Genomic DNA, 10,720 nt, shown 5'->3' on the forward strand with positions numbered 1-10,720 from the left:
CTGACCCCATGGGATTTGTCCCCGGAAGGCAGTGATGGTTCAATATTCACAAATCAATCAATGTAATAAACCACATTCACAAACTGAAGAATAAAAATCATATGATAATATCAATAGATTCAGAGACAGCATTTGATAAAATACAACATTTTTTATGATGAAAACCTCAAGGATAATGGGTATAGAAGGAACATTTTCAGCACAGTCAAGGCAACATAAGACAAACCCATAATAAGCATCCTACTGAATGGAGAAAAGCTGTCAACATCCCACCCCCCAGAACTGACACCAGAAAAGGATGTCGACTCTTTTTTTTTTTTTTTTTTTTTTTTTTTGCAGGTAGAGTTAGACAGTGAGAGAGAGACAGAGAGAAAGGTCTTCCTTCCGTTCGTTCACCCCCCAAATGGTTGCTATGGCTGGTGCACTGTGCCAATCTGAAGCCAGGAGCCAGGTGCTTCCTCCTGGTCTCCCTTGTGGGTGCAGGGCCCAAGCACTTGGGCCATCCTCCACTGCCTTCCTGGGCAACAGCAGAGAGCTGGACTGGAAGAGGAGCAAGCAGGACAGAATCCAGCGCCCCAACCGGGACTAGAACCCAGGGAGCCAGCGCTGCAGCTGGGAGATTAGCCTAGTGAGCCACTGCGCAGGCCTTCACTATTTTTATTTAATATAGTTCGGGAGGTTTTAATTAGAGCCATCAGGCAAGAAAAAAAAAATCAAAGGGGTAGAATTAGAAAAGAGGAACTCAAGTTACTGTTATTTGCAGATGTCATGATCCAATACTTAGAAGATCCAAAAATCTTCACTCAGACTATTGGAACTCATAAAAGAGTTGGTAAAGTGGCACTATATAAAATCAACACAGGAAAATCAAGAGCCTTTGTATGCACAGACAATGCCATGGCTGAAAAAGAACTTATGAGATCAGTGCCATTCACAGTAGCTCCATAAAGAATCAAATTCATCAAATATCTTGGAATAAACTTAACCAAGGAATTCAAAGATGACTATGAATATTATAAAATACTAAAGAAAGAAATAGAAGAAGACATTAAAAATGGAAAAATCTCCCACATTCATGGATTCGAAGAATCAACATCACCAAAATATCCATACTTACAAAATCAATTTAGAGATTCAATAAGATATCAATCAAAATCTCAATGACATTCTTTGCAGGTCCAGAAAAAAATGATGCTAGAATTCATATGGAAACACAAGAGGCCCTGGATAGCTAAAGCAATCTTGTACAACAAAAAACAAAGCTAGAGGCATCACAATCCTAGATTTCAAAAAAAACTACAGGATAATCAAAATGGCCTGTTACTGGCACAAAAAAAGATGTATAGATTAATGGGGCAGAATAAAAACTCCCAAATTCAATCCATGTGTCTACAGAAAGCTGTGATGTTATTATGTTTAATAAAATAGCAAAATCAATCCACGTACAGGGACAGTCGCTTTAACAAATGATGGTGGAAAAACTGGACCTCCAAGTGCAGAAGTAGGAAATTGGACCCCTACTTTATGCCCTACACAAAAATCCACTCAAATGGATATAGGAATTAAATCTATGACCCGGTTTCATCAAATTATTATTGAACAGTGAGGAAACTCTGAAAATCATTGGCATAGGCGAAGACTTCTTGGATAGACCCCAGAAGCACAGGCAATCAAAACCAAAGTCAACAAATGAGATTACATCAAGCTGAGAAGCTTCTGCCCTGCAAAGAAGCACTCAGCAAATTGAAGAGGCAATTGACAAAATGGGAGAAAATATTTGCAAACTGTGCAACTGATAAAGGGTTAACATCCAGAATATATGAAAAGCTCAAGGAATTCAACATAACACAATAAACAATCCAATAAAGATATAGGCAAAGAACATAAACAAGGTGGTTTTCAAGAGAGGAAATTTAGATGGGAAACAGACAGTTGGGAAAATGCTCAGGTTCACAGCCATCAGGGAAATGCAAATCAAAAGCACAATGAAGTTTGTCTCACTCCAGTTAGTATGGCTCTCATACAGAAAACAATGATCAACAAATGCTGGCAAGGATGTGGCAAAAAAAAAAGGTACTCTGATCTACTGCTCATGGGAATGTAAACTGGTGCAACCATTGTGGAAGACAGCATGGAGATAACTCAGAAACCTGAGTATAGACCTTCCATATTATCCTGCCATTCCAGGCCTGGCAATTTAACCAAACCAACAGATTAGTACATGAAAGAAATACCAGTACCCCCAAGTTCATTGCAGCTCAATTTACAATAGCTAAGATATGGAATCAACCCAGATGTCCATCAGCTAGGCACTGGATAAAGAAATTATTGTATATATGCACTATGGAGTACTACTCAGCTGTAAAAGCAAATGAAAAAAAAATGAAATCCTTTATTTTGCAACAAGATGATCACCACTTATACCATTACACTTAGTGAAATGTGCAAGTCCCCCCAAAAAAGAAATTCCATATGCTTTCCCTGATCTGATGCAGCTAACAGAATACCTGAAATGTAATGTATTCAAGCAAGATAGTCTTTTGGAGAATGGATGATTGTTTATAGTCCTGGTTTCTCCATTTATGAACAATCTTCAGTTTTGCTTTATTTTGTTTTGTTTTCTTTATCTTTACACTATTTGCTGAAATCCTCTACTTAGAGTAAGGCTAACTATAAGATCACTAAGTGAATTGATAACAGGTCATCATAAAAATTAAGAATGGGAACCCAGGAATGGGGGAAGGTTTGAAATGTGGGTGGGAGGAGGGAAAGCCCTACTTTGTTCCAAACCTGCATACATCAGATATATGAAACTTGTATAACTTAAATTAAAAAGAAGACTTCATATTGATTATGACATCAAGTGGTTTGCATATGAAATAACAATGATTGATTTTGATATCTCAGTTGATTATGCTAACACAAGAGATTTTATGACATAACAATTGACTATAACATAACAATGGTAGTTTTGTGACAACACAATAGTATGCTGTGTCATCATAATATTGATTTAGTCCATCAAAATTTATTTTATGACATCTAATTGGTTATAACATGACAATGGTCATTTATGACATCACAACTGATACAAGATCCCAATGGTTTATATGGCATAACAATTACTAATGATATCACAATGGTGGGTTATGGCAACACAAACTGACTATGACTTCAGATTGGTAGATGTAAAACATCACAATGATTTTTATGAATTGATTATGACATCACCATGGTAGATAAGTGATATAACAATAATGGATTCTCACATCCTAATTGATTAGGAAATTTCAAAGATTTTTATGAAATCACAATTGATTATGACATAAAAATTATAGATTTGTCATTTATAACATGGTTTTTCATGCCATGATATCTGTTGACATCAAAATGGTTTTAATTAGATCACAGTTGATTATAACATGATATTTGTAGTTTTACAACATTACAATGGAATATATTGTATATATATATATTGGTTCATGATTTCACAGTTGATGGTGACATCACAACGGCAATTCATGTCATGTCCAGCCAGTGTCATTTATGACATCCCAATTGATTATAACCTCATGATGGTAGTTTTATGATATCAGAATGATATTCATTTCATCTTTACTACGTAATGTTTGGTCTACGACATCACAATTACATATTTATGGTAGGATAATAGTATATGACACGGAAATGGTTTTCATAATATCAGAATTTATTATAACTTCAATATTGTGGTTTATGACATCACATTTGATTATGCCATTGCAGTGGTGGTTTATGACATAGTAATTAAGACATCTAATTATAGATTTATGACATCACAATAGTCTTTATGAATTCACAATTGAATACGACATCATGATAGTTTATGGGATCATGATTAATTATGATGTCAAAATGGTAAGTTTATGATGTCCCAATTATTTCAATGACTTCATAATTGATTGAGACTACAATGGTATTTTTGTGAGATCACAGTCACCATTATGACATCACTAGGGTTGTTTATGACATGGTAATTGGTCATAATGTCGCAGTGGTAGGTTTATGATACAGGAATTGTTGGTTTATGTAATCATAAGTATTTTATGACATCACAACTGATTATGACATAACAATGGTAGGTTTATCGCAGTACAAAGCATTTTATATCATCTCAATACTTATCTATGACATAATTGTATTTGTGACATCACTACCAATTGTAGTATCACCATGGAGGCTTATGACATCTCAATTGTTTATGATGTCACAACATTAGATTTATGACATCACAATGGCTTTTATGACTGGGCAATTAATAATAACATCACAGTGGTTGGTTTATGATGTCATAATGGTGATATATCAAATCTTGATTGATTATAATATCACTGGGATTTTGATGATGTCACAATTGATTTTATCATAACAATGGCTGTTTTATAAAATCACAGATTTTACATATCACAATAGATTTATCCTTCACAATCATTTTATGACATCACAATTGACAATAACATGAAGATGATAGTGAATTAAAATTTATTATGCCTGGGGCCGGCACTGTGGCGTAGGCGGTGAAGTCACCGCCTGCAGTGCTGGCATCCCATATGAGCGGCGGTTCGAGTCCCAGCTGCTCTACTTCCAATCCAGCTCTCTGTTATGGCCTGGGAAAGCAGCAGAAGATGGCGCAAGTCCTTGGGCCCCTGAACCATGTGGGAGACCTGGAAGAAGCTCTTGGCTCCTGGCTTCGGATCAGTGCAGCTCCAGCCGTTGCAGCCAATGGGGGAGTGAACCAGAAGATGGAAGACCTCTGCCTCTCTCTCTGCTTCTCCTTCTCTCTGTGTGTAACTCTGACTTCAAAATAAATGAATAAATCTTTTTAAAAAATTTATTATGCCACAGAATGCTTGTGAGATCAGAATATTGGTTTATTACGTAAGAATAGCTTTAACATCATTATGATGTTGCAATAACAGATTTTGATATTGCATAGAGGTTCATAACACCACAATTGATTATGATATCACAATGGTAAGTTTATGATGTCCCAATTGGTTCAATGATTTCACAGAGGTAGTTTTATAACATCACAAAGATCATTGTGGCACCACAAAAGTTATTCATGACATCACAATTTATTACTATACCACAATGGTAGGTTTTTAACACCACAATGATTTTAACAGCTTTGCTATTGATTATGATCTCACAATAGTAGTCTTCTAGTTATTGTTTTTGTGATCACAATGATGGCATAACACATCACAATTGATTATGACTCCATTGTGCTTGTTTATAATGTTACAGTAATTTTTTAAAAGATTTATTTTATTTATTTGACAGAGAGTTACAGAGAGAGGTAGAGAGAGAGGTTTTCCATCTGCTGGTTCACTCTCCAGATAGCCGCAATGGCCAGAGCTGAGCTGATCTGAAGCCAGGAGCAGGGAGTTCCTTCCTGGTCTCCCACGTGGGTGCAGGGGCCCAAGGACTAGGGCCATCTTCCACTGCTATCCCAGGCCATAGCAGAGAGCTGGATTGGAAGAGGAGCAGGTAGGACTAGAAATGGCACCCATATGGGATGCCAATGTTTCAGGCCAGGGCTTTAACCCACTGCACCACAGCGCCGGGCCCTATAGTGTTTTTTATGATTTCATAAATGATCGTGACATCACAATGATAGTTTTATGACACATTCGTGATTTATAACATCTCAGTTGATTTTTCAACCTCGCAATTGATTAATAAATAAGAATGCTGACTTGATTTCATGTCATAATACTGGTTTATAAAATCACAATGGGGGCTGGCGCTGCGGCTCAATAGGCTAATCCTCCATCTGTGGCACCGGCACACCGGGTTCTAGTCCCAATCGGGGTGCCGGATTCTGTCCCGGCTGCCCCTCTTCCAGGCCAGCTCTCTGCTGTGGCCAGGGAGTGCAGTGGAGGATAGCCCAAGTGCTTGGGCCCTGCACTTGCATGGGAGACTAGGAGAAGCACTTGGCTCCTGGCTGCGGATCAGCACAATGCACCAGCCACAGTGCACCGGCCATGGCGGCCATTGGAGGGTGAACCAATGGCAAAGGAAGATCTTTCTCTCTCTGTCTCTCTCTCTCACTGTCCACTCTGCCTGTCAAAAAAAATCACAATGGGTTTTATGACATCACAATAGAATATAACATAATAATAGTGGCTTATGACATCACAATTGATTATGACTTGAAAATCTACTACAAATTGTGGTTTATGATACACTGAATTTTTAAATTTCATACTTGATTTTGAAATCACTGTGATCATTTATGCCATCACAATAAATTTTGACTTCACAGTGGTGTTTATGACATCACAATTGATTATGACATTACATCGTTAGGCTTGTGATATCACAAGGGCAGTTTGTTACATCTCAATAAATTATGACATCAAAAGCGTCCCTGCATCACAAATTATTATGACATAACAATGGTAGTTTTATGATATCACACTGCATTTTTATGACATCACAATAGACTTTGAAATAACAATTATTTTATGATGTCAAAATTGATTTTATTTTAAAACCAATGGTAATTTATGAGATGACAACTGATTATGATATAACTATGATAGCTGTATGATATCAAAATGATTTTATGACATCACAATTAACTATGAAATCACAATGGTGGTTTATGACAGCATAATAGGTTATAGTGTAACAATTGTAATGAGTCCATGATTGATTTGGCACTACTATATATATATATGTGTATATATATATATATATATAAGATCATAGTACTGCTTTATGGCATGACAATGATTGTTGTGACATCATAATTGATTGTGATGTCCCCATGATAGCTTTATTATATCACAATGTTTTATGATATAATGTTGGTTTATTTACTTATTTATCTATTTTTGGCCAGACAGAGTTAGACAGTGAGAGAGAAAGACAGAGTTATAGACACTGAGAGAGAGACAGAGAGAAAGGTCTTCCTTCCATTGGTTCACTCCCCTAAAGACTGCTATGGCAGGTGCAGGGACCCAAGCACTTGGGTCATCCTCCACTGCCCTCCCAGGCCACAGCAGAGAGCTGGACTGGAAGAAGAGTACCCGGAGCCCCAACCTGGACTAGAACCCAGGGTGCTGGCGCCACAGGCAGAGGATTAGCCAAGTGAGTCATGGAGCTGGCTATAATGTTGGTTTATGAAACCACACTGATTTTTATAACATTACTGATGTTAGCATCCTATTGGTGGTTTATGACATCATAATCGATTAGGACATTAAATTAACCTAATAGTGTTTGCAGGAGGCACACCACATGGTACCTGGTCATCACATTTTTAAAGGAAAATCACCTTTAAAAGTACTTTTAGAAATACACAAAAAATACAAATAGGGATGCTAAATCATAAAGCATATTTTAGAATGAGAAGCATGTCTTTTCCCTCTTTAAAGTGCCATATGGGGAATGGCATCTTGTAATCCAGAGCCACTTCGTTTCAAGTCCAAGGTAAAAGGACTGTTATGGAATGAAAGTCTGCACAATGCCTTGGAGCAGTTAAAATCTGCTACATGTGACTCAGACTATAAAGCACTCAAGACTTGGTAGCTTTTCTGCATTTGAGTCCCCATCCCATTTCTAATGAAAATTAACATTTACAGAGTGCATTTACATACACTATAATACAGGAATGATGTCCCTTTGCCAGAAGGTAAAATTGTACATTTCCTCGCTATTTCTTGGTTCCAACTTGATAATATCTTATGATTTAAGTTATAGAGTACTCAGCTAAAATATTTCTCCATAAATAGTTACAAAACCTGCCAAAACACAAATGGGAAAGTATTTTTATTCAAATAAATGACACCTGAATGTCACACAATGCAGGAAACAATGCTTAGAGACCAGAAGAGAGTGGTCAGTGAACTATTAAACTGAAGACAAAAGACTACCCTTCCCCAGGACCACAGTGCACAGAAAGAAAAATCTCAATCAACAGCGCCTCAAAGCAAAATAAAGGTCTGAGGATGAAGCCAGCTCACTTGCAATCCTGTTAAAGAATGAGAGTCATCATTTATATCCAATGTACTGGAAAGCATTTGCTAGCACAGAATGCTATATTCGTAGAATTTGCTAAGAATTCAACCACAGATGCCAAAGGCATTCACCAGCAGAGGCTTGCTTTTCTGGAACCATTTCTAACATCAGGATCAGGAAATCTGTGAACTGTGCAGCATCTTCATGGTGCCAGCCATACCCTTCCACAAGTACATCAAACAGGCTCCAGGGCTTCAGCCTGGTGAAGTGCCACAGTTCTCCATGCATGCTGTACTCCAAATGTCAGCAGGTGTACTGTAACCTGTGCCTATCAAAACCTCTATGGACCTATACTACCATGTCTGGATGTCTTCTGTGAAGTGTTTATACACCCAACAAGCATTTCCCAGATTAACAATTTTTACTCTAATTTTATCTGCTTTCCAAGGATCCAGAGGTTCACCAACAAGTCAGCTGCCTGAGTTTTTGTTTTTGGCAAATCCCCAGTGCTGGAGGCTGAAACAGTCCTGTTTCTGTCATGAGATGGACTGCTTTCCTCTTGCTTGGCTAGTTGTCGCTCCCCCTCTTCGTGGAGGAATGACACTAAACCCTGCCTAGGCTTCATATCCGAGTCACGGCACCATTATGTCGCTCCCCCTCTTCATGGAGGAACGACACAGGACCCTGCGCTGTTCTTTCGTCTGCTCGGCCCTTCCCGGGTTTGCTGCTGGTTCTTCCCAGGTTGGCTGCTGGTTCTTCCCGGGTTGGCTGCTGGTCCTTCCCGGGTTGGCTACCATCCCTTCCACCTCCGTGGAAGGGCGGTTCCCCCTGCCACTTTCCCCACTTCCGCGGGGGAGCGGCACACCGCCGGCCGGCTCTCTCGGGGGCTGCACAGGTGTTCCTTCAGATAGATGTTCCCGGTGCATGTTGTCTCTCTCCTCCTTTATAGTCCTCTTCCGCCAATCCCAACTCTGCTACCCACACACCGAGTACGCTGCTCTCCTCCAATCAGGAGCAGGTCCTGTTGTTTATTGGTTGAACTGGAGGCAGCTGTGTAGAAGCTGTTTCCTTCTCTCCCAGCACCATATTGTGGGAGAGCAGATGCATAGAATAAGTCTTAATTCCAGTAACAGTCTAGTCTGAGTTGCTCCCAGTTGCTCCCCACAGCTAGTGGTGATACCTCTGACAGGACAGAGCCACAGACCACAGGTTCTTAGAACCTTGAGAACAACGAAGTAGAAAACTTGGGAAGCTGTGATTCGGGAATTTTATATCATCCATTTGGCAATTCACCATTGAACTGTTCGTGAGAGCTGCTATATGTGTAATCGCTTTCTGCATTTGGCTCATCAGGGTTATACTCCTTGAGATTTAGACAGTCATCTTCATCATCTTCTTCCTCCTCCAGCTGCTGCTCCAGTGAGAAGGGGCCATTCTCTATACGGCCGTTGGTTTTTGGGGATTCTATCCATGTGGGATCTAGGTTTGCAAGTTCCTATTCGACATCGTCTTCATCTTTCTCAATGTTTTCTTTCTCAGCATCTTCTTTCTTGCCTTGGTCCTCAGCTTCACCGCTGTCCTACGCAGTCTCCTCCTTGGCGGCCTCCTCCAATCCAGCCACTTTTAGTTCCACTTCTGGGCAGTATTCACCATCTTGCTCATTGGAAGGTACAGTTGAGGTGATGTTTTCTTCTATTATTTTCCTTTCGGCTCCACACTCCAGTTCTTCTATCTCCTGCAGGCATTTCTCCAATAATTCTGCCTGCCTCTCCTGCTTCTTTTTCAGCTTTTTTTTTGTTTTTAGTCATTTTTCCTATAGGTTTTTGCTGTGGAGACGTACTTACTGCAGACCTTGAAGGAGGAGGAGCACCTGCTTTCTTCCATTCAGTGGACTCGGCAGCAATTCTTCTCACATAGGAATCATCCACACACATCAGTATGTTTTTTGGCTTTATGTCAGTGTGAATGATCTTGCATTTACTGTGCAGATAAACTAACCCTTGAAGGACCTGTCAAATGATACTCTTCACACAGCACACTGGGAGGCCTTGATAGTTGGACTTGGTGATCTACTCAAGGAGATGGTGGCCAAGCACTTCAAATACCATGCAGCTATGTATTCCATTCATTCCTGAAATCTTTAAGTCATTGATGAGCTGGGCCACCATGTCTGTGGGTCACTGAGAATACTTTCTCAAACACATTTGAACAATTTTATTTCACTCAAAGCTGTTTCTGTATGATGCTGGGCACCTTTTACAACTTTCATAACGATAGATCTTTTCCCCTGCGTATCCCAACACAGCCACACAGTAGAGAAATGCCTCCATCCAGGCTTCCTAATAACATGAGAGCAGCCATTGAAGAGGTCTCCAATTTTCACTGAATGATAGGCACCTTTTCATCAGTCTTTGGGGTCCTCTTGCTTCTCATCCTCTGATCCCAGGATCTCTTCCTCTGACTCTGGGGGTGTGGGGTCTGGCAGATGTGGGGAAGGTGGTGGCGGTGGCAGCTAAGCTAAGAGTGGAATACTCATTTCTGCATGTCTCCCAGGTACAGAGCTTATGTACATGAAGAATTTCCAATGAACTTTTCAATGCCTTTCTTCACCCTCTTGCCAGCATCCTTTAGCATGATCTTTAGGAAAGAACCTCAGTTGAAGACAGTGAGTTCTGTAAGCACAGTGCCTGGAAGATGGAGGGAACACTGG

The 10,720-nt window shown here is 39.7% G+C and overlaps 1 pseudogene; it reads right to left on the reverse strand.

The window, feature by feature from the left end:
* Nucleotides 1–8,106: 8,106 nt before the first annotated feature.
* LOC103345347 (SRSF protein kinase 2-like) lies at nucleotides 8,107–10,118 on the reverse strand (annotated as a pseudogene).
* Nucleotides 10,119–10,720: the final 602 nt, after the last annotated feature.

The sequence above is a fragment of the Oryctolagus cuniculus genome, chromosome 1 (genome assembly GCF_964237555.1).
Source record: "Oryctolagus cuniculus chromosome 1, mOryCun1.1, whole genome shotgun sequence".
Lineage (NCBI taxonomy): Eukaryota > Metazoa > Chordata > Mammalia > Lagomorpha > Leporidae > Oryctolagus > Oryctolagus cuniculus.